The sequence below is a fragment of the Mixophyes fleayi genome, chromosome 5, assembly GCF_038048845.1.
Source record: "Mixophyes fleayi isolate aMixFle1 chromosome 5, aMixFle1.hap1, whole genome shotgun sequence".
Taxonomy (NCBI): domain Eukaryota; kingdom Metazoa; phylum Chordata; class Amphibia; order Anura; family Limnodynastidae; genus Mixophyes; species Mixophyes fleayi.
Window position 1 is genome coordinate 202,889,046 of NC_134406.1, and position 24,682 is coordinate 202,913,727.

General features: G+C 39.9%; 1 long non-coding RNA gene across 1 annotated transcript in view; it reads left to right on the plus strand.

Moving 5' to 3' along the window:
* The window catches only part of LOC142157815 (uncharacterized), a 70,412-nt gene extending 46,595 nt beyond the window's left edge, over window positions 1-23,817 (plus strand). The window contains exons 2-4 of the long non-coding RNA XR_012692648.1: window positions 23,227-23,292; window positions 23,378-23,458; window positions 23,548-23,817. This is a non-coding gene — a long non-coding RNA (uncharacterized LOC142157815). The remainder of the gene's footprint in view (window positions 1-23,226; window positions 23,293-23,377; window positions 23,459-23,547) is intronic.
* Window positions 23,818-24,682: the final 865 nt, after the last annotated feature.

Consider the following 24,682-nt stretch of genomic DNA (forward strand, 5'->3'; position numbering starts at 1 on the left):
AGCTCAATTATCTCTGGATTGTGAGCACTAGAGATGTTCACTGTCCCCGTGTTTTGTTTTTGGATTTGGTTTTGGATCTGAATTAACTTTGTGTTTTGGTTTTGGCAAAACCGCCCTCGCGTGTTTTGGTTTTAGATCAAGTTTTTTTTTTTTCTAAAATCCCTATTTATTTTTTTTTTTTTACTAAAATGCTTACCTGTAATGCACTTTTGAAAAATCTAAAACTAATAGTGCAGTCGGAGTAAAGACTTAATTTTAATGTATAGTTACCACATATACCACTGTTGAGCTATAAAACAGCATTCCTCCCCCCTGTGTCATAGATGCCTCAAGCATTATTTCACTTAACTGTTGGTGCAGAAGCTTCTGTATCACTGAGATGATGTGATCATTCAGAGCCAATGTGCTAAAGACAGGCAGCCTGATGATGTCACAAAGTGTTCTCAGGAGCTCAGTGAGCATGATCCTGACAGTACTCTCATTAATATCCATGAAAATTAATAGTTGCCCAGAAGATGGCTATCTTCATGCAGACATGTAAATAGGTGAATACAAAAAGACCTATATATACATGTAACATCTGTTAAGTTGTGTGTTATCGGTTTAGATGTACTGTATGTTTAATGTTCTGTTGTGTGTAGGTAACAGTTCCGCTTTAATTGACTTATCCCTCTTTCCTTCCAAATCGTTTGTCAAATCTAAGATCAAGGTGAAAATCTATTATTTTCATACATAACCCAAATTGTGACCAATGTTAATGTTAGCATTATTTTCATAAAACATTTAGGTTAAAATAAACTTACCTTTGGCTAGGAGATGTCATATCAGCAGCAAAAGTCACAGCACTCAGCTGACACTCAGCTGATAACTGACTGTTCTGTGCCAAGCAGTGAATTTTATACTAAAACTAAGTGACATCACAAAGGCTGTTTATGATGTATGCCAGTCACATGATCAGCCTAGTCAGTTGTTATATTGCAACCTGCCTGCATCTCAACAGTATTCCTATGAAGTTAAGAGTTGAGGAATTTCATGGGGTAGTTGACTGTGCTCTCCATCATTGCACTGTCAACTGACTTGTTTGTTCTCTCTTCACAGGGGAACTAGCGGAGGAGGTACGTTCATGATGGTTGCAGGGTCATTCTCTGGTTTAAAAACAATATTTTATGGAATTGTTTAAGCCTAAATAATTTCGGAGTTTTCCTCTAGGGTGAAGGTTTTTAAATATACTTTCATTTGTTAGGATAAACTTACACAGTGAGATATCACATTAGCAGATAGAGACACAGTAATAAACAATGGGCCTCCTTTACAGTTAGTTGTATGTCAATTTCTGTGGTGTAAAAATACACATTACTGTACTTTGCATGCTTATCAAAATGTGCCCATATGTGGATTTGTGCGTTTCTTAGACTTGCAACCCCTTACAACAGGAGAGGCAGAAGAGGGTCAAGTAAAAGTTGATTACAGAAAAGAAGTGTTCACATAAGTGTATCATGCACCCTGGGGATGCGACCTATTGATACTTTCACACATCCCCTTCTGAGCAAGCGTATCTTTTGCGGGTACTGGAGGCCTAACGTAAAGCCATGTGATGATGATGATGATGACACCACAAGCACTATCCTGCTTCTTCTGGTTTGCTATTTGTATATTGAGCCATCCAGTGTTGAGGTTAAATTTTGGAAAGTCGAAACTGTCTGTTTGGATTTCTTTTTTATTATTTTCATTTGGACTATTGGATTTTTAAAGCGGTAAATAACAGATGTGGGGCTCTTTGTATTTCATTACAAACACCGTCACAGACACTATTCAGGCACCATTCCCTCTTGTGTAGGTGGCACTTCATTACATTATATTGCATACGAATAGGGTAATGTGACCTTCACATTTGCTATTAAAACTGTCAAGCAGCATCTCTACCCAGTCCTAAGTATAGTCATTTGTAGAAATACTTTTAATTAGAGATGGGCGGGCTCGGTTCCCTGAGATCCAAATCCATCCGAATTTCGCCTATCCGAGTACCGAGCCGAGCAGGCTCGGTACTCTCCCGCCCATTCAGAATCGAAATCGAGGCAAAACGTCATTGTGACGTATTCGTATTTCTGAGCTCGGTTCTCGCGAGATTTGAAAAGCATAAATACCAGCCTCCACAGCAATCCATCGCCATTTGACAGAGGGAGGGAGCAGGGTTAGGTCACAGGCTATATCAGCGCAGGGACAGAGCAATAATTGGACACATTATTGTTTCTATTCTATATAATTCTAATATTAATACCAATTGTTAGAGCAGTAAAAGAGGAGGATAGAGGAGGCTTTTTTTTCCAATTTCTGGCACTACAAGTGTTTTTGGGGTGTCCCATATTCCCTATTGTTTTACAGTAATTTTTCTGGCTGTCAAAAGTCATATTTGTCAGCAGTATCTAAAACAATATTTTGCACTGCAAGTGCTTTTGGGGTGTCCCATATTCCCCAATATGAAACACTAATTTTTCTGGCTGTCAAAAATCAAATTTGTCAGCAGTATCTAAAACAATATTTTGCACTGCAAGTGCTTTTGGGGTGTGCCATATTCCCCAGTGTGAAACACAAATTTTTCTGGCTGTCAAAAGTCATATTTGACTATCTTGGTCCATTTATTTTTATATTCTAATTCTACAGTCTATGCAGGCTGCTTTTTTCCTATTCAACTACAAGTGGACAGCGGGGAGGTTGGGCATAGATAGCCACCAAACTACCTTGGTCCATTTATTTTTATATTCTAATTCTACAGTCTATGCAGGCTGCTTTTTTTTCTATTCAACTACAAGTGGAGGGGGGGGGGGCATAGATAGCCACCAAACTACCTTGGTCCATTTATTTTTTATATTGTTCAGTCTATGCAGGCTGATTTTTTTCTATTTAACTACAAGTGGAGGGTGTAATATACACCCAAAGACGATGGCTACATTGCCAATAATCAAAGATGGAGGGGGAAGACAACCAGGTTTGTCTGTATAATTTGCAGGCAAGTGTTAGAATTAAGGACGGCCTACCAGGGATTAATCTGTTTTTTCATAATTTATTAGCTTTAGAATTACCTCACTTATCATCATCATCATCATTTATTTATATAGCGCCAATAATTCCGCAGCGCTGAATAGTTATCTATTTTACTCCTAGTGGAGAGGGGGTCTGATGCAGACAGATACCAAACTGCCTTGGTCCATTTATTTTTATATTCTAAATCTACAGTCTATGCAGGCTGCTTTTTTTCTATTCAACTACAAGTGGAGGGTGGGGGATGTCATAGACAGCCACCAAACTACCTTGGTCCATTTATTTTTATATTCTAATTCTACAGTCTATGCAGGCTGCTTTTCTTCTATTCAACTACAAGTGGAGGGGGGGGGGAGCATAGATAGCCACCAAACTACCTTGGGCCATTTATTTTTTATATTGTTCAGTCTATGCAGGCTGATTTTTTTCTATTTAACTACAAGTGGAGGGTGTAATATATACCCAAAGACGATGGCTACATTGCCAATAATCAAAAATGGAGGGGGAAGACAACCAGGTTTGTCTGTATAATTTGCAGGCAAGTGTTAGAATTAAGGACGGCCTACCAGGGATTAAACTGTTTTTTCATAATTTATTAGCTTTAGAATTACCTCACTTATCATCATCATCATTTATTTATATAGTGCCACTAATTCTGCAGCGCTGTACAGAGAACTCATTCGTATCAGTCCCTGCCCCATTGGAGCTTACAGTCTAAATTCCCTAATATAGACACACACTCACACAGACACAGACAGACAAAGATGGAGATAGACAGACAGAGACTAGGGTCAATTTTGATAGCAGCCAATTAACCTAGCAGTATGTTTTTGGAGTAAGGGAGGAAACCGGAGCACCCGGAGGAAACCCACAAAAACACAGGGAGAACATACAAACTCCACACAGATAAGGCCATGGTCGGGAAGCAAACTCATGACCTCAGTGCTGTGAGGCAGAAGTACTAACCACTAGGCCACTGTGCTGCCCACGAAACTGGTGGAGCACTAAATTAGGTTATTAGCAAAACAAAACCAAACAAAACCAAAACCAAAACACGCAAGGGCGGTTTGGCAAAACCAAAACCAAAACCAAAACACGACAGGAATCCAGATCCAAAACCAAAACCAAAACCAAAACACAGGGGTCAGTTAGCATCTCTACTTTTAATATTTTTGAGTTGAATATATATTGAGATGCAAGCGACTCTACATATATGTATGTGCAAGTACACTTTTATACAACAGAATTGTTACGCATATATTTGCAGAACAAAATGTGTCCAACTCTAAATAAGGCCCCATATGTGTATGTTGTGTCTGATATGTATGAGTACCACATACAGTCACACTCTGTTCTATACCATGCAGTGTTGTTTATACTAGAGCTAAGTGACATCACAAAGGCTGTTTATGATGTAACGTAGTCATATGATCAGCCTCTGGCATCTCAACCTACCTGCATTTCACCACCAAATGCAAGGATTCACATGCTGCTTTATGGGGAAACAATAAATGCTTCATATACTTGAACATAGGCTCCTATTAAGGTGTTTCAAATTATTTATATTGATTGTGACCTAACAGCTAATGATGTGCTAAATTTCAGCTTTCTAGGTCTTCCAGAAGTGGGTTAACATTTTTGGACACTCACATCCAGGGGGCACGGTGGCATGTGTCCCCCCTCCCAGTACTAGTCCTATTGCTTGGGCTGACCTAAATGAGGGACTTTCCTCCAGTGTTTTTTCTTAATCTAGGATGAAGGCGGGGCCAGGCAAGAGAGCCCAGGTATTGCTATGATTCTTGGTGACTCTCTTCTCACACGGGTCCAGCCACCTCATTGTAAGTGCCTTCTCTTCCTTCCCTCTCTTCTTCCTTCACTCCCCTCCTCAGTATCTGCGGAGATTGTACTGCTGCATCACTTCTGAGAGGTAGACAGATGATTTTTCCACAGCACTCTAAAGATAAGGTAAGTGTGTTTAGGGTGATTATTATATAATGGGGGGTATTAATGTTATGTGGGCTTGATAAGTTGGTCAATGTTATCTGGGTGCTGGTGTGGGATGGGGTTTAATGTTACGTGAGAACTGGTGTGTATGGTGTTGATGTTATGAGGGAACTGGAGTATGGGGATTAATTTAAACATGGAGACTGGAGTGTGTCAGGCTGGGGGGAAGGAAGCCTATTTATTAAACATGGGTGCTATTTGTATATTTTTGGTCTGTTTGAGAAACAGAAGACCTAGAGTGTTCACTTACTGCTTTGCTTTCTCGAAGGTGAATAGTAACATACCTCTCAACAGTCCCGATTTTAGGGCTCTGTCCCGATATCCCATCCAGACACATTTGTCCTGTGGGGGGGGGAGGGGAGATATTGAAAGGTAGGTGTTATTCTTCCATGCACAGCTGCTTTGCATAGTAGAGCAGTGGATAACGGTGCATGCTGCAGTGTTTGGAGAGGGAGGTTTCTAAGGGGCAGCCTAGTGCTTTACAGAGCTAGGCAATCCTCTGGGGGAGTGGCCAAGCCCCCATCGTGACATGACCACGCCCCCCTCCCGATATCAGGTACAGAAATGTTGGGAGGTATGTAGTAGCTATGTTTTTGTTTTTTTTACAAACAGAGGCCCATAAATCAAGTACCCAGCCAAGGAGCAACTGAGCTTAACGATATTAGCAACAACAGTTCATCGAATCTGCAAAAACAGGTAGGAGAGCAACACTCTGACAACCATCCTGATTCTGGTGGTACAGTTCTGATTGTCACAACTTTCCCGACTTGTCAAGACTGGCATGTTCTGCATTATGCTGCTCTGCTTATGAAGGGGGGGCGTGTGTACCTAACAGGGGTTATTTAACCTCTCTTAGTTGAATAATCACTGAATATTAAATAGTTTCCTCCCCTCTTCACCACACCACTATTATCATCGATCTGAACATAAACCTGGTCCCAGACATGCCAAAGAAAGGATACACCCACATATCATCTACTGACAGTTTGTTACTAACAGTGGTAAGGATCATTTCTAAAGCGCAAAATTCCCGGCTTGCAATGTAAATGATGTTTTGTGTTGTCATGTTGTCATGTTCCCATTGAACATAAATCACCTCGTTTTAGTGGTACACATATGAATGGGAGAGATGCCTGGTTTGTGGGTGGACACAGCATTTTTACTGGTGCAGGTTGGAGAGCAGCCCCTCCGTAGCTTGGTATTCAGCCTCTGATAGTGGCAAACGCTAAATCACTTGGTTGGAGTACTCCCCAACCTATGTTGTCAGCCAGCCCCTGCCTACATCCACTTGTTTTATATAAATATTAAGATATTACTGATACTACTAGAGATTTCCCTGGCAGAAGAAAGGCCTGGCCATAAAAAGAGATATAAAGCAGTGTAAATTCTACTCTTACCCGTTAGCTCTATTAGTTCCGGTTTGAATTGAAACCAGTAGAAGCTGTCATGTGTCGTGTGTGTGTGTGTTGTGAAGTTTGCATGTTCTCCCTGTGTTTGCGTGGGTTTCCTCCCACGATCCAGAAACTTGCTAGTAGGTTAATTGGCTGCTATCAAATTTATCCTAGTCTCTCTCTCTCCCTGTGTATGTATGTTAGGGTATTTAGACTGTAAGCTCCAATGGGGCAGGGACTGATGTGAATGAGTTCTCTGTACAGCGCTGCAGAATAAGTGGCGCTATGTAAATAAATGATGATTGTGTGTGTGTGATTTTTTTAAATAAAAGTTATATTAAGTTTTGGTAGTCATAATCCTATTTTGCCACTAGATGGTGCAAATGCACCACAGCAGTTTTCTTGTTTACCTATTTTTCCTTTGTATTGGCATCTTCATAGAGACTACTTGACATGTTAACATTATACAGGAACCCTTAGATAAAAAACAATCAGCCACAGTGAACTGCTGAAGTGGTTAGCATTTGTGTATATATAAACACAGATACATATGTTAAATATTTTTATTCCAGTGACGCAAACATGAATGAAGCTATAAAGACGGACAAGCATACTTAAGCTTCGTACACACAAGTATGTTTAATCATTTAATATGGGTTAAATGCTCTCTAATAGCATTTGATTTCCTTACATCCATATTGCCTACAGCATTCACAAGTGATAAAGCTTAATAAAATACAATGGCTTTCTATGAGAATACTCATTAGGTACATGACACACTAGTCTGCACGGAAACTTTGCCAGAACAAGTACAATATTATGTTGCTTAGTGTTGCTTTTCAACACCTGTGTGTACAGGACCAAGAATGCGAAACTGGGTAACTGCAGGGCAAACTAATATTGAAGACATAGGGGCCTATTTATTAAGGTCTACCATGCAATAAAGCCAGCCAAAATGCAGGATTGCAGCACTATTAAGTGCTGTACCTGTTTATTATATTGATTTTACTGCAGATACTGGAGAGATCAGTAAAGCAACGTCCGCAGAAGCTGTTCCCATAGCTGTCTGTGGGGACTGTGAACTGACCTTGTTTAACAAACTCTGAAAAACTCAGCTTTTCGTAGTTTGGTTGCAAACAACATCTTCAGATGGCATTAGAGCTTTTTCCTCAATGTTCAGGCCCGACAGAGACAGACTAGAGGGATCTTCCCTGTAGGCTGCACTCCTCCTGTCCTCCCTAGCAATACACAGGGAACCAATGGGAATACAGATAGACTAGCAGATATTGTTAGAATGGCAAGCACTCTGCTATCATCAGAACATCCCTCCTGGAATACCAACCAATAAGATAAATCACCGCTCACACTTGTCATCTGTTAGATGCTGCTGAGTTATTAGCATCATTCTACTTCATACTTGCCTACCTTTGGCAAGCTGTATCCAGGAGAAGGGCATATCTAGAGGACAGTAGGGGGCGGGGCACGGTGAATCGCGTCATTTTGGCCGGGATGCGGGAGATATGCCAGCTTTCCCAGGAGTCCGTGAGACCAACCCGGATTTCGGGAGTTTTACTAACACTATGGTCACCTGATCACCTCAGCTCTGTTCCTGAAATTCCCCAGCATACTACCTCTGTCCACTTGTCACTGTGGGCAGGTGTGTTAGCAGGATTGTATAGATCCTAGCCTCCTGCTGTAGTCACCTGTATGAACTTTTTTGTTGGGACAGTCACTTTTTGGAAACTTGGAGTGAAGAGATGTGAAAGGCATTGGTAAATATTGAGTAAAATATAGATAAATAAGCTCATAATATGCCTCCTCTACTAATGTAATACAACAAAAACAGCCCAAATGTAGCTTATTGTCATTTAAAGCATAAATGAAGCTAAACCAATAGTATTTTAATAGAATAATGAAATAACGGAAGTGGTAATAAAGTATTAGTAGACTGGACTTTAAAGTAGAGATGCTCAGGCTCGATTCCTCGAGAACCGAGCACACCTGAACTTCGGCGATCCAAGCACTGAGCTGTGTGGTAGTTCTGTGCACCCTGGGAATTGAAAACGAGGCAAAACGTCATTGTTACGTCGTCGGATCTCGCAATTTTTGGATTCTATAAGTACCGCCCTCGAGAGAAGGGAGGTAGATGATGCTGGACTGCTTGTTGTTATTTTTTAGCATAAGTTTCTGATTTTCACAAAAGCTTTCCATGAACTCGCTTCAAATGGCATAACATGGATGAGGTTCCTAGATGGTTGAGGTCCCTACCTCTACTGATTGTGGCTTCAGAGTGCTACAAATGGCTAGACAACTGTTGTCAGGATTTGTGTAAAAATAATTCCACACATAAAAGGTGGATATTTTGGTCTTATGCCCAGGCATGACAATGGCCTTCTTCTTATCACGTGCAAGAACTGCTTCCACTGGTGCTTGACGTGCCACAGTAGAGTTCATTAACAGCACTGTTTGCTTAGGTGCCTTAAGCCCATTGTTAGCTTGCTTTGTGGGGGCCCAAACAAACCAAGCACTTCAGGTGCACATGAGGGTGGGTGGGAGGGCCCAAGGACAATTCCATCTTGCATCACTTTTCTTTTCTGCCACTGCTGTGTGCCAATGTTTCCTAGATGTGCTATGAACTGCCATGTGTTTGTGTCATTGCTCTGTCACTTAGCATCCAGCCAAGTTGCTGCAGTCTTTGCTTGAAAATGTATGAAAATAATATTGTGACCTGTGATGTAGTCAAAACTGACTGCACATGACTTGAAATTAGTGTTATTGATGTTAATAATAATGTAGGAAAAAAAAGAGCAAAATTATATGATTTTAGCAAAAATATATGGATTTTAGGAAAAAATAGGGATCCAAAATCAAAACACACAAGGGCGGTTTTGCCAAAACCACAACTAAAACCAAAAGACAAAGGTAATCCAGATCCAAAACCAAAACCAGAACACGGGGGTCAGTGAACATCTCTAAAGTGAGGTTTTATACCATTTATATGCATTTACATACAGATTCAACAGTGGTAGATTACGATGATTAGGTGACCTGGGCTGTGCTTATGCCATGGGTCCACTCATCACATATAATATAAATTTTAATATAATATAATATAATACAATATAATATAAATTTGACAGCACCAGAATTTTAATAGGTAAATGTAAAACAAAGGAACAGTTATAGAATGGGAATATTTTTTTCCAGATAAAGGAAAAACAAAATGAGTATTAAGTTATTGCAAGTCTTAGAGTTATGGCACTTAAAGCAGACTTTGGGAACTGAAAAATTTGCCTGTACTTTGAAATAGGCTCAAATGCACTCCAGTAATTTTACCTTCCAAGTAAATGAAAAGTGGCAAGTTGTTGCTGGTCACCCATTGGGCACCTCCCCAGATAGTGAATAAGGGAATGCTCACCATGGCTGGGTATCGGGGAAATAAATGACTTGGGGCGGACCAAACCCAGCAATTGCAGTTTTGCCGTTTAGAGTTGGCTCTTCAAAGGCAAGGGGAAGAAACCAGGATTAGAAAGATCAGGCTAGTGCTGTGGCCTTAAGGTGGAAGTCCTACCAGGGCACTCCTGAGTGCTAGTAACCTGCACATCTTAAAAATAAATTACTATAGAAACTGAAGAGAAGCAAAGCCAGACCAATTTAACTCCAGTTGTTTCACCTTCAAAGTAAATGACATGTGAGTCAGAGGGTGTGGTCACTTTCCAACACATAAGCAGTAGTAGGTTTGATTTGATTTTACAAATAATATTGGTAAGCTTCGATTTAAATGTTTTAAGGTACTGTACTTTTACCAGAGCAATAGCAATATGAGATTGGGAATAGCTATGTTATATTGTCTTTTAGCTGATAAACACACTCAAATGGATCACTGCAAATATGCAAGACCCTATTCAGCTGAGAAATTAGCAAACCAAATAACAACTGTCAAGGGTGGAAACTATCTCATCTGAATAAGGTGATGGGATTGGTAATAAATTAATTAGTAGAGAACTGTATATTTACATCTCTCTCTTGTCAGGATCCTGTGCTGAAACAGAGATCTCAAAGCAAGTGGCAATCAATGAACATTGGGACAGACAGGGCCTGATTCATTAACGAAAGTAAATCATAAAAAAGGAGTAACTTTGCATCTTGGTAAAACCATGTTTCATTGGAGAGGAAGGTAAATGTAAAATGTAGTGACAGATTTATAGTTGGGGTAGGGCATGTCCTAGATCAACTTGAAATTTCAGTTAACAAATAAAGCTGTCAAGTATGTGTGTGCTACATGAAAAAACAGCCAGTATTTATCTTATGTGCAAAATAATAAACTGATTTGCACCCCTTGCATTGTAACATTGTTTGTCCAGGAGAAATCTTACTCCATTTTTATACCTTACTTTCTTTGATGAATCAGGTCCACAAAGTATAAGACCAGCGAATCTGGCAGCAGGATAGAAATTAGCCAGGACCTGAGCTGGGTAGAACCAGGAAGATGCACACTCTGGACCTGATTCATTAACCGCATGTAATTCGGACATACGCATGTCCGTATTCATCTTATCTCTGATGAAACCGTCACTGATGACGGAGAAACGCGTTAGTGATCTCCGACACGTCACATCCGGGAATTCCCGACCAGCAGCAGTACGTACATCAGTAGTTGCTGATTCCACTCTGGGTGTTATCCGGACCATCAAGCTTTTTGCCTACTACAGACCAGGAAGCCACAGAAACCAGCACCGAATCAAGCTAAGTCATTGCCACTATTGTTTATGCACTTTGGGCAATTGTACCCTCTAGATTATGCAGGCTTGGGACTGGTAACCAATGGAACCATTTTCCTAATATATATTGGTATTTCCTTATCGGCTGTATTCAGGTCCATTGTGGATCATCTATTGAGAGCCACCGGTCACATGTTACGCTGTGTTGTGGAATCATTCATCCAGGACATTGCAAATAGCATATGCTATACGATTTTTATGCGGATATATATTTTTTATTATATATTCCTACAACCACATTATTTTATGATCATTGACCATCATTAATATATTAAAAATGCAATCCGGATTGCTCTAGATTTGGGCTATAATTAATTACTGCAATATATATGTTTTATTTGTGCTTAATGTTGTTAATACTAGATATGTTTTATTAAATTGCTAATTTTATCGCCGCTTCCCTTTATATTCCTTTAGAATTATTTATCTCTGAAGCAACCTCAGCAAGTTGCTTAGTGGAAGCTGCAGATTGATTAGTTGAATATCCTAAGGATATTTATTCTAAGCGCCTAATTTGTTTTATTGAAGATCAGAAGAAATACCCTTTTGTTGAATACAAGTCCAGGTACACATGTGGGCATGGGTAGAGCGATTTTGCGCAAAATACGGTGCTTATCAGCATTTACATGTGTTAATGAATCAGGTCGTACATAGTCTCACACTACTCGCAATGTTACATTAATTAAATTAACTAAATTATTTGCTTTGTAAATTATGATCTGATTTAGAGCCTAGTAGTAACTGATTATGTTTAACATACACAAGTGATGCTAGTTTACTGTACATATAAATTTCTGTAAATAGCTGGTGAATACTGATGTCATCATTCTGTTCATTGTAAAAACGTAGAGCACACCCTGCTCTAACTATTAGAAGTTACTTTGTGTACTCATCTCTTCAATGACTTCTACAATCTGTAATCCTTTACAATAATTTGTGCATTATCAGATATATACAATGTTCTAAAGTACTTTGCATAGGTAAGGCTACCAAAATGCTTGTGTATTAAAGCAGAAGAAAATTCTGGTTTGCTATTATTAACACACTTGATAAATAAAATGGAAAAAAAAAAAGAATAAAAAAAACTATTATCAAAGAAGTCTCTTATTATTGATGCCAGACACAAGAGGGTGCTCTTTTACCATTGAATCATTCGCATTAAGAAAAACTATGTGTTGTTGTCAGCTCTCCTTGCATATCATACGAAATCAAGAACATTAAAGACACAAGTCAGAGTAACATTTTATACATAGTCCAACCTTAAAATGCTAGAAATGCACAATAAGAGGCAATGTTTAACCTGTTTCCAATATAATACAAATACATATTTTGTGACATGAAACAAAAAAGGTTCATTAAAAGTGTAAAATATAGATAGAAATATGAAAGGAGTACATTAAAGGACAAATTGATTATTACATTAGTTATTAGGTTGTGGGAGAATTTTTCTTATTGAAATGACTGCAGAATCTCAGTAACTTATCCGTGACCATTCGGGATCGATGTGGAACTTAGGGGTATATTTACTAAACTGTGGGTTTGAAAAAGTGGAGATGTTGCCTATAGCAACCAATTAGATTCTAGCTGTCATTTTGCAGAATGCACTAGATAAATGATAACTAGAACCTGATTGGTTGCTATAGGCAACATCTCCACTTTTTCAAACCTGCAATTTAGTAAATCTAGCCCTTAGACTTGTCTATGAGAAAGCCAAGTGCTAGCATCCAAGGCAATTATGACAAATTACAAACTCACCCTGGTTTGCTTACAACTTATGGTCTGGGGACAAAGAAATTTAAGTGGTCCATAGTATTAGGATATTTTTCTCAACAAAATGAAACATTGTCCCAGGGACAGAGAAGTAAAGATCCACTGTATAAATATGTTGACAAGCCTAAGAATTAGACATATTTAGGAGAGAAGGCAAAAGGTCTCAGAACCGAGACAGGAAGCACTACACAATAGAACACTGAAAGCAGGCTCCTATCTGATGGCGTAAAATACAGACTATTATACAATATAGTCACTGGTCTGATAGTATATGTAGCAAATACCATTCCTGATGTCTAGTACACTAAGCGGATACAAATCCTAGTGGTTAGTATAAAACATAGATAACAATCCAGGCTAGTATTAAAATAACAATTCTAGTGGCTAATGTAAAACGCAGACCAATCAGCCTCAGAAGTAGCTTGGTTGCTGCAGTATGAAACTGTCATTCAGCTAAGAACTAAGCAGAGAGAAGTTTTAAGAAACAGCTCCTTACAAGTGTCACAAAGACAAGTCCTTGTTTGCCCGCTATTCACCCTACCTCTTGACTAATTTATTATAGCAATCTCTCCTATTCTCATGTTTTTGCCTGCCTCTTCCCTCCCTCTTTGTCTGGGTTAGGTGGTGCTTTGAGAAAACGCACTATGCATTTTCATTTTACTACGTGAAGTTTCTGGTCAGCCTATAACTGACAAACATGCCCCTGGGTGGAACAGTGGGACACAGCCCTAAAATCCAACTGTCCCGACAAAATTGGGACAGTTGGAAGCAGGGCCACTGCTAGCATGTCTGGCTCCCTCCTGCAAACAATAAATTTGCACCCTCCTCTTTTATAAATTATATGTTCATTCAATACTGATTGTTCTTTTAAAACAAATCATATAATCAACAAATCATATAATAAACTTTAATAAAGAGAGTAATACAAATAAATACATTAAACAGCAAACATGAATTGCTATATGAATAATATAAATGAAACATAAGTATTCTTTGTAATAAGATTTTACATTTTTGGCAAATTAGTTTGGTTGTGCCCCCTCCTTCATCACACTTTTTGTCCCCTTCATCACACTGTGCCCACTCGATCATCACACTGGACCCCCCCTTCAACATCACACTGTGCCCCCTTATGATCCCACTGTGCCCCTTCATCATCACACTGTGCCCCTTCATCATCACACTGTGCCCCTTCAGCATCACACCTTGCATCCTTGTCCCACTCATCACACTGTGCCCTTTCAACATCACACTGTGTCTCTTTCAACATCACATTATGCAATCTTATGATCCCACTGTGCCCCTTCATCATCACACTGTGCCCTTCAGCATCACACGCTACACCCTTATCACACTCATCACACTGTGCCCTTCAACATCACACGCTACACCCTTATCACAACATTCACACTGTGCCCCTTCAACGTCACACTGTGCCCCCATCAATGTCACACTGTGTGCCTTCAACATGGTGCCATCTTTATCACACTGCCGCTTCATCATTACACTGTGCATCAACAATCATCACTGTCCCCCTCCTTCATCGTGTCCCCTCCTCATCTCACTGTGCCCTCTCCATTATCATTGTTCCCCCCTCATTCATCACATTGAGCACTGTTCATTGCTGTCCCCTGCATCACATTTCCATCACCTTCATCACCACTGTCCCCACCCTTCATCACATTGTGAGCCCTCTATAGCTGTCCCCTGCATCACATTGCTGCCCCCCCCTGTTCTTACATACCTATCTATGACCTTCTTTTCTTCTCTTCCTCTTCTTCTCTTCAGTCTTTTTTTCTTTTCTTCTTGTTCTCTTAGTGTTCGGATTCTGTCTGCGCCGCTCCTCACTGACAATGTCGGGACGTGATGGCATCACGTCCGATACTGTCAGTGAGAAGGGAGGGGGAGAAGAGCGACGCTGTTTTTTTTCTTTTTCTTTTTTGGTGCTAGTGGACAAGTGGTGATGGCAGGTGGAGTGGTAAACCTCACAGGCTTGGTGCCCCCCGCCTTGCTTACCCAGTTTACCGCGTTCCGACGACCCTAGTTGTGAGGTATTACCATGTGTTTTTCATCTAAGCATTGCTCCTGTAAGCCCAGCAATGATAATGCACAGCTTGAAGCTTGAAAAATTACTCCCTTCCTTTGTGAAGGAAAATTGTTGACAAGAATACTTGCATAAGGATGGGCCTATACAAAAATTGACATGTAGCTATACAAGTTGTAGAAAGCACAGTCAGTGCAGGCTGCCCCTGTTAAGTTATTGACAGCAGGGGGTAAACGTATCAAGCTGAGAGTTTTCCGGCGGGTTTGAAAAACTAATCAGATTCTAGCTTTAATTTATTTAGTACATTCTACAAAATGATAGCTAGAATCTGATTGGTTGCTAAAGGCAACATCTCCACTTTTCAAACCTGCCGGAAAACTCTCAGCTTGATACATTTACCCCCAGATGTCTTTTCAACAATAATGATATCCATGCATGTAAGTGAATTATCCATTCTACCTCTAGTAAGCTGAGACCCATGCAGATTGTGCACAACCTTTCTGAGGTGTTGTTAGATACCCCTCTTTTGTCCTCTAAAGTCAACTATAAATTGAGCTTGCATACTTCTGAACTCCTCCAAGGTCCCATAAAGATTGTCAAGGGATGGTTTGTTTGTGAGGTGTTGGGGGTGTTGGAGGTGCCAGGACTCAGCTGGTGTCTCTTATAGAGGTGGTTTATCTTGTCCTGGTTCAGTCACAAAATGCAGGATTATTTATTTCTTCCTGGGGATGTAGTGCGTCATCATTCACAGTTGGCTCTTGTGAAGGAATTTCATGGTGTGAAGGTCCTAGGGAAAAAACTATTTAGTACAAGTGTCGTGAACATAGAGACCTTACAATTATTTATAGAGATGTTCACTGACCCCCGTGTTCTGGTTTTGACTTTGGTTTTGGATCTGGATTAACTTCATGTTTTGGTTTTGGTTTTGGCAAAACCGCACTTGCGTATTTTGGTGTTGGATCCAAAACATTTTTTTTTCTAAAATCCCTATTTATTTTGCTAAAATCACATATTTTTGCTTTATTTCCCCCTACATTATTATTAACCTCAATAACACTAATTTCAAGTCATTTGCAGTCAATTTTGACCATCTCACAGGTCACAATATTATTTTCATACACTTTCAAACAAAGACAGCAGATTTAGAAGACCAAGCCTGCCAGAACTATTATTTCTATTTCAGCAATGACAATAAGCAATGGAGCTCTCCTCTTTGTGTGTTACTTATATAACACAGTACAATGTGACTGCAGATTTAGAAGACCAAGCCTGCCAGCCCTATTATTTCTATTTCAGCAATGACAATTAGCAATGGAGCTCTCTTGAATGTCAATGGAGACTTTGAAGAACACTGTGCTACCCCTTCTGTGTCCCTCTGTGAGATGTCGCTGGATCGCCGTGGAGGGCGGTACTTATAGAATCCAAAGCTTGCGAGATCCAAGATCCAACAACGTAACAATGACGTTTTGCCTCATTTTCAATTTTGAGGGTGCGCGAAAGTACTAAACCAGCTCGGCTCGGTACTCAGATCTGCTACGTTCGGGTGTGTTTGGTTCTTGAGGAACCGAGCCTGAGCATCTCTAGTTATTTATAAGGGATAATTCATAACTGCAGTGTAAATATTTTATATCAAATTAGTCCATTAATAAGTTTAGCTAAAGTGTAAAATGTGAAGAAGGAAAGTCTGTTGTATGTGTGTATTTAATGGCTGTGCACATCCCAGTTTGAAAGAATAAGGTGTCACCTGTTGCAGCTTGTAATGGCTCTTGCTGTGAGATATATCCTGATACAAGTTACTTTTTGAACTCCTGAATAGAGTTGTGGGGCCGGTCACAGCTGGACATCTTTGCAGCCCAAGGCAGCATTTTGAAGGCCTATATAGGTATATAGAAATATGAGCTTCCAAGGAAACTGTCTTCATAGTTCATATTTTGGGAAATCCAGGGGGCACTTCATACTGAGAAGCAAAAATCACACCAGGGTTGTGAATGACAGGTACGAGTGGTATCCGGAAAGAGCTAAAATCTCAAAATGTCACATTGTCATAATTTCATCATGTTTGGTATCAAAAGGTGGACAGAAAATTTAGGTCACATAGTAGAATTGGTTAGTAAATCAGGCAACATGCAAATGGTGATTGAAAAAGTGTCACAGGCCACAACCCCCTGGGGCTAGAAATAGGTGTGGAAGCATCTTTAAAAAGCTGAGACCAGTTACAGCAAGTGTCCATCTTCCTAGCCAATTTCCCATGGCACAGATTATGCAACTGAAGTAAGGGCTATTCTGAATGTAACCCCTTTTATTTTAAACTGTTTGCTTGTTATGGCAAACTAATAATAGTTTATTCATTATTTTTCATATCTGTATGCCCTGTACTTTTGTATATTAAATTAGCTCGGCCAAGTTAACCCTTCGAATGCCAGTGTGTGATTTGTTGATACATTTAATTAACAAGCTGTGTGTGCTTGCATTTACATTTGTGTAACAGTGTGGAGGTAGGAAGAGTTAACCCTTTGCTTGCTGATGCGGGTCTTGCTAGTCTGTGAGCAGCAAGAAGCCTTGTGTGCCAATGTGGGATAGTATATTGGGGTCCTATTGCCCGTATTCAATAGGTGGTGGCAAACCTGAAGTGTGTGAGGTGTGAGCGCTGTTTGGGGCGAGTCAATAAGTTTATCACCTGTGTGATAGGTAAAGAGAGCTGCGGGTTGGAATTGTGTGACCTCATACAGGAAGTCACCGTAAAGTTACGGCATCTGGGAGCATGCTCGTGACAGTAAGTATATGATGAAAGTTGTCTATTCATGTTATCCATACATGGTGACTGTTAAGAGATAATAAAATATGTTATGGCTACCAAACATACTACAGGCAAAGCAGGGTACACTCCATAATCTGTCATACTTCATCTAGTTAAGTGTAAGTGTTGTGACCTGAGTGTAACCAAACCGCATTTTGAAAATAATAGAGTTCCATCAAATGCTGTGTGATGGCGACCATCAGTTCATAGCACAGTGGAGACAGGACAATGATGAGGTTAATAATGGACGTCCAATCCCTGCAATATGAATCATTTTCATTTTGATGTTCGTACTGTTGGGGAAAGGGAGTTGGGTGTTGGAGGGGGTAATTGTTATTATTTATTTTTACATTATACTCATCTGCCACTTCCCCATCATCCTCCTGGGCCTCAGACACTATTGGAGTCAAAAGCTGGTTTCCTGATGAACCTGTTGATGCAAACGGGACAATGTTAACATTACTTTTTGATGACTATTTAAGATGATTAAGATTTGTGGCCAGTACAGCTGATTCACTTTCACAGACCTAATTAAGGTCCTGGATGTTCATGCCATATTCTGATACTTACATGTGTGAAGCGAAAAAAAATTAAATAAACGCACAAAATTCTATATAAATGCTTGCATTTAATTATTGTTTAGTTTGCTCACCAGACCTAGCTGGAGATAATGGCTGGTCTGCATCCTGCAAATTAACCCCTCGCAGAATTTCCGTGGGCAAAATTTCTTTAATTCATCCAGATAGGAGTTGTACTTAAAGTTGAATGACGGTCCTCCGCCTGTTGCTGCTGCTTTGCGCTCTTCCACCATCTTCTCCTTTACTCTGCGCTTGATGTCAGAGAATCACTTCCTGCAATCCTCCGCTCTGCGCCGGACAGATCACACTGCATTTACAGCTGCACATACTTCAGAACCCATGTGACGCTTGTGGACTGATGAGGTTTTTGCTGCCTGGCTGCCCAGAATTCTAGCATAGACTGACATTATGCTTGTGATAAGGGCACAATTCTCATCATGAGTAAATCTGACATTGCGGACTGATTTTGTTTTGCCAAAGAACACAGTATCCTGACTCCCTTGGTCCTCGCCACCTTCTTCACCCACCACCTCTGCCTGGAAAGATCTACCTATCTCTACCTCCTCCTCACTCTCCCTGTGCTCTTTCACTAAACTCCTCCCACTCACCATGCTCAGAGAAAATGCAGAACATTAAAAGACACTAACAAACATACAACACTCAAACACAAATGAAACACTGAACAATAAAAAAAAATGTCAAGAACAAATAAGTTTCAGATAGAAAAAAAACACAAGACAGTACAAAGACACAAGACACAGCGCTGAGAAATCGATGTAAACTCGCCAAATCACAAATCTAACAATAGCCAACTGCCTCTCTTATGCCTATAACTCCTGCAACTCTATCAAGTAAGCATAGGCATTAGTCAGACTTATATAATGCAGGTGAGGCCGAAATCCAGCGATTTCAGTGTTTTGAAATCAACCAATGAGAATCTAACATTATTCAAATATTGTTCCCTTTCTATAAAGGCGCCGGAGGGTTTCAGTTTTCAGGTGTGTTTCTAATTGTCACAATTAGCTGTCCATCATCACAAATCACATGCGATTTAAGTTTTATGCCTCCAATGCACAGGATCATAAATTAGGGAGCTTGAGGCCAAAATCTATGGCGATTTGCAGTGAGGTGAGGCGATTACAAACATGTGGGAAAAAGCAGACTGATAATTTCCCCCCTTGGGATCTACTGTAGTGACAACTGTATTTGTAACCTGGTTACCACAGAGGTAGTCCCATCAAAATTACCAGTTTACAGTGTTAGTACTTCACTGTAAGTGTACCTTCTTGTCTCCTGCTGTTCACCTTTGCTTAGTCTTTAGTTTAGTCCCAGTGTGAAGCACGTACCACTCAACACACTTACTATCGGCAATTTGCGTTTGTGGAAGGCATATTGAATGCACAAGACTTCCAATTTTCGAAACTGGAAGTCTCATGGTTCTATGTGTGTATCGCCAATAAAATCACATAATCTTAATAAATTACAAAAACCCAACATGATACAGGCACTAACGCAGGCATGTGCCCCCTGCAGGGCCTGGTATTTAGTTCTCTCCCTCATAATAGAGAGTTAAACAAGTTTGGATTGTAAGTACTTTAGCAAATTACAGGTATTAAAGACACCATAACATCATCATAAGCTATTTATATAGCGCCACTAATTCCACAGCGCTGTACAGAGAACTCACTCACTGCTCCATTGGAACTTACAGTCTAAATTCCCTAACACACAGACACAGACACACACAGACCGAGAGAGACTAGGGTCAATTTAATAGAGCCAGTTAACCTACCAGTATGTTTATGGAGTTTGGGAGGAAACCGGAGCACCCGGAAGAAACCCACGCAAACACGAAGAAAACATACAAACTCCACCATAGAGATAAAGTTCATAATATTTAAAGACATTAAGCATTTGAGCCTTATTTGGATCAAAGCCTAATGACCTGACCATTAACCCTTGACATTTTCAATTTCATTTTTTTTTATTTGATACAAGCTTTCATAAACAATAACATTTTGTATTTAGTCAAGTGTGTAAACAACCAGCAGCGTATACAGAAACAAATGATGACATAAAATGATTTATTGACTTTATTTGCACATGTCTTCATGCAGTTGTTAAGGTCAATTACGTTCACAATAACAAACACATGTCTTTTCCCAGTAAATCCAAACCGCATTCATGTAAATTGCTCATCATGTTTATATTTTGTAGTTATAGTACTGAACTGGGCATATTTGTAATGTCTCTGCCAGCCTGGTTTTTCAACATCTTGCAAATGTCAACTGCTGACCACTGAAGGGTGAGGTTCAATGCTATTGTGTAGCATTCTATTGTACTTAAACACTATGAAAGGGAACAGTGGCAGCAGACACATAAATATAAGGATCTGACATATTAGTTTTAATTATATATACAATTATTTTATACTCATTTTCTCAATCAAATAACTATTTGGATAAATTTGTTATGATCTCAAATTAATGTTGTACTTGAAGGCACACTAGACAGGGCCACCTGTGCAACCAGGCCGCATAGTAGTTGCATAGGCTGCCCTTGGATGGAAGGCATATAAAAGTCATGAATTTTCTAAAAATTATAAAATTGTAAAAGCGTCAGTCAGAGATTATGGGAAAGGATAACTCCCCGAATGCCTCCATAGGCTAGGTACACACTGCAGAATTTTCTGACCAATGTGTTATTGACAACAATTGTATCTACAACCAAAGGTCCGATCGGTCTTTAGATTCATGCGTAGACACTATACAAGTTGTAAATGATTTTTGCAATACCCGCCATCCAGTCAACAATTTTTGACAGTCATAACGTCGGCTCAAAAGATTGTAATTGTGAACACACTGAAATGATATATGGGCTCCCTGCAGCAATATGCTGAATACATTTAAACAAAGGACTTAACATCACCAGCAAAAACCTCCCACAAACTCAGATCCCAGAAAAGGCAACATGTCATCACCATTCATTCTTTGTGTATAGTGTATGTTCTTTCGCAACTGCACATTAAAGATTTATTTTAATATAATGGAAACTGTTGAAGTACAGCAAACTCATGGTCTTTTGCTACTCGCAATGGCAAGAAGACTGCAAGCACATACCCTGCTACAGGAGATACAGGATAACAACCCTGATGACTTCAGGAATTTCCTGAGGATTAATGAACCCAGGAACTGCTCCAACCTCTCACCCCCCTAATACCACTTTCATACTGCCGCCCCTGCAATATCCCGGGTTTTTCAAGCCGGGTTTTTGCAGGGGCTCGGAGTGTCCCAGCTCAGAAACACCATTCATACTACACCTTGGACCCGGGAATTTCCTGGGTTGACCCCATTCATACTGCACAAGTCTGTGCCCTGGCAATTTGTGGGAGTCATCACCAGAGCACTTTTCATTGGCTGAAAGCTGGAATATTTCTCTCTCTCATTCTCTCTCTCTCATTCTCTCTCTCTCATTCTCTCTCTCCCATTCTCTCTCTCCCATTTTCTCTCTCTCTCTCTCTCTCTCCCATTCATAGTACAGGCAACCCGGGTCCGACCCGGGAATTACCCCTCGATAAATCCCGGGTTGAAGACCCGGGTTTTTAGACCCGGGATTTTTCACTTGTACCATTCATACTGCACCAAGACCCGGGTCGTTTCAGCTCGACCCAGGAAAAACTGGGATTTTGGTGCAGTATGAATGGGGTATCATCCAGAGGGAGGACACCCGTTTAAGGAGACCCATATCTGCAGAGCAGAGACTGGTTGCTACCCTGAGATTTTTGGCCACTGGAAGGACACTGGCAGAGCTCAAATACAGCACAGGAATTTCACTTCAAGCTCTGGGTCTGACTATACCTGAGACCTATGATGCTATAGTTAAAGATCTGCGTGGACAGGTAAAAGAAATATTCAGTTATTTTTAAAAAATATTATTCTATTAAAATAGAAAGTATACAGAGTATATAAAAACTGTGCAATATAATAAAAACAATTAAGGGGTTCACAGCTGTTCATAATGCAAAAGTTCACTATTATCAATTGGAGCTGGACTCCCTGTATACTGTCGTATACTTGTGCTACCCATAAGTGTGGAAGTCATGTAGGGTTATGGGGTAACTTATTGTCCTCCCATGATGGGAAGTTGCACGTGGAGTGGCTGAAATGTATATAATGGTGCCTGCCTGAAATGTCCTAGCTCCTGTGTGTGGTTGGATGTTGTTAGAACAGTGTCTGGCACCAGATCCTCACTGGCTGACCTACAGATGATGTCATACACCAACCGGTCCATCTCTATGCACATTGGTTTGCTAGTCCTTCTCATTTTGCAAACATTGCTCCTAGCAGATCAAATTTATCTTGTTGAGACTTTTGAGACATCAAACGGTTTGTACACTGTACCATTCTTTCTGTTAGTGCATCGCTTTGCTCTAGATCATGGACCCTTTTTTTTCACTCCTTTGACCACTTTATGGCTGTGTTGGTACATCTGTGATGTCCTGGCTGTTAACTGTCAGCTGGCTGGCATGCGTAGGTCTATCATGTTGCTCTGCGACATCAGAGACTACTGCTTCAGATAGGGCAGCAGGCTGTATAATGAAAACAGAAACTACTACATCAGATTAGGGACAAAATTCCAAATCCAAAAAAGATGGTCCGACTTAAAAAATAAAGAGGCTTTTGAGAATCCAAAAAAACATAAAAAAGTGAATATTAAATGTGGTTATTAAAAATGTTTAAAACACACTAGTGAATGGTGTTAGTAATTTACGGTAAAAAATAATGATAACTATGATTAACAAAACATTTACATTTATTCACAGAAAGAATAATGCACGATGAAGTGTGCTGCATAGCTACTGAAAAAGTTAAAATGGAATGTACAGAAGGTAATTATAAATCATTGTAAAACTGTAACACAACCTAAGGAGCACTATGTTCTGTTATTATAAAAAAATGGTGCCTATTTTACAGATGCTATGGACCAGCACAGCAACATGCATGACAAAACTCAAGAGGGACCCAAACAAAAAAATATTTTAAGCAGTGTCCAAGGTGAGCAAATGGAAGTTGGCTCTTTGGTAGAAAGGAACTTGTGTTCCGTTTCTTCGTTCACTATAATAAAAATTTGTTTACTTATATAGATTCCATCCTCATATCTGACGAAAGATCTGAAGGAGAAAAGGATAGAACTTGCGGTAATATTTGTAGCCCTTTTAGTGATGGGAAAGGTGTGGTCAAGAAGATGGAAAAGCTGAACAAATATTTTACAGAATTAAGGACAAACATCAATGATGTTAAGAAAAAATTGAAGAAGTTGGAGAAAAATTTCCTGGAATTGTTTCAAGTAATGTCAGAATGCAGTAGCCAGGATAAATGTTAAATATGTTACTGCATTAAAAATATATTTTGTTTTTTCTACATCCATTTTTACGGATATTGTTTAAAAATAAATGCTTTTGATAACAACTGCGTGGCTTCTTTGATGTCCTTGCAAAAAAAATGTAGACTTGAAATAAAAGCAATTTTCTTTTACCCCTGAATTGAATAGTGTAATTGGCTGGACTGATTGCGCTAACAACTTCTCCTTCATCCCCACCTCCTCAATATCACTACCTGAACCTGTCACCTGTTCACCATTGAAGGAATTTACTGTCCTGAAAAGAGAATGAAATGAGAGAAACACTGGGCAGGGAAAAACAGGAAAACCGCTGCTACATGCTGGATAACAGTCTTTGTAAAGTCCTTGGCTCAGGTGTTTTTAACTGCGATCTTGGGTCTCTCGGAACAGATTCACGAGTGTCATTCTCGGTTGCAATTTGAACCTTCTCCGGGTGTTGACTCCTCTGCAGTGGGTGGATGGGGTCCAAGTGTCTCTCTGCTACTCCTAGGGATCTGATGCTGGTCGTCAACACTTGGTACCTGTCTGTCAAACAACCTGAGTCCATAACATACCGTATTTCCCCATGTATATGACGCTCCACTGTATAAGACGCACCTATATATTTCATGTGAAAAAATTGAGGATAAACATTATCCTCAATTTTTTCACAGAGTAATTGTGCAGCATATACAGAGGAGAGACAACGCTATAATCAATTCTGCCTTATCCTGTCAGATGATTCCTCTGTCCGGTAAACTCTTCTCTATGTCTGATCCTGATGCTGGAAACCCGATTAAGGTCCTCTCTGCGATGTCCGGATGTCCTTTCAGGACCTTGACAATCCTTTCAGGACCTCAAGAGAGAAGACTTTACCGGACAGAGGAATCATCTGACAG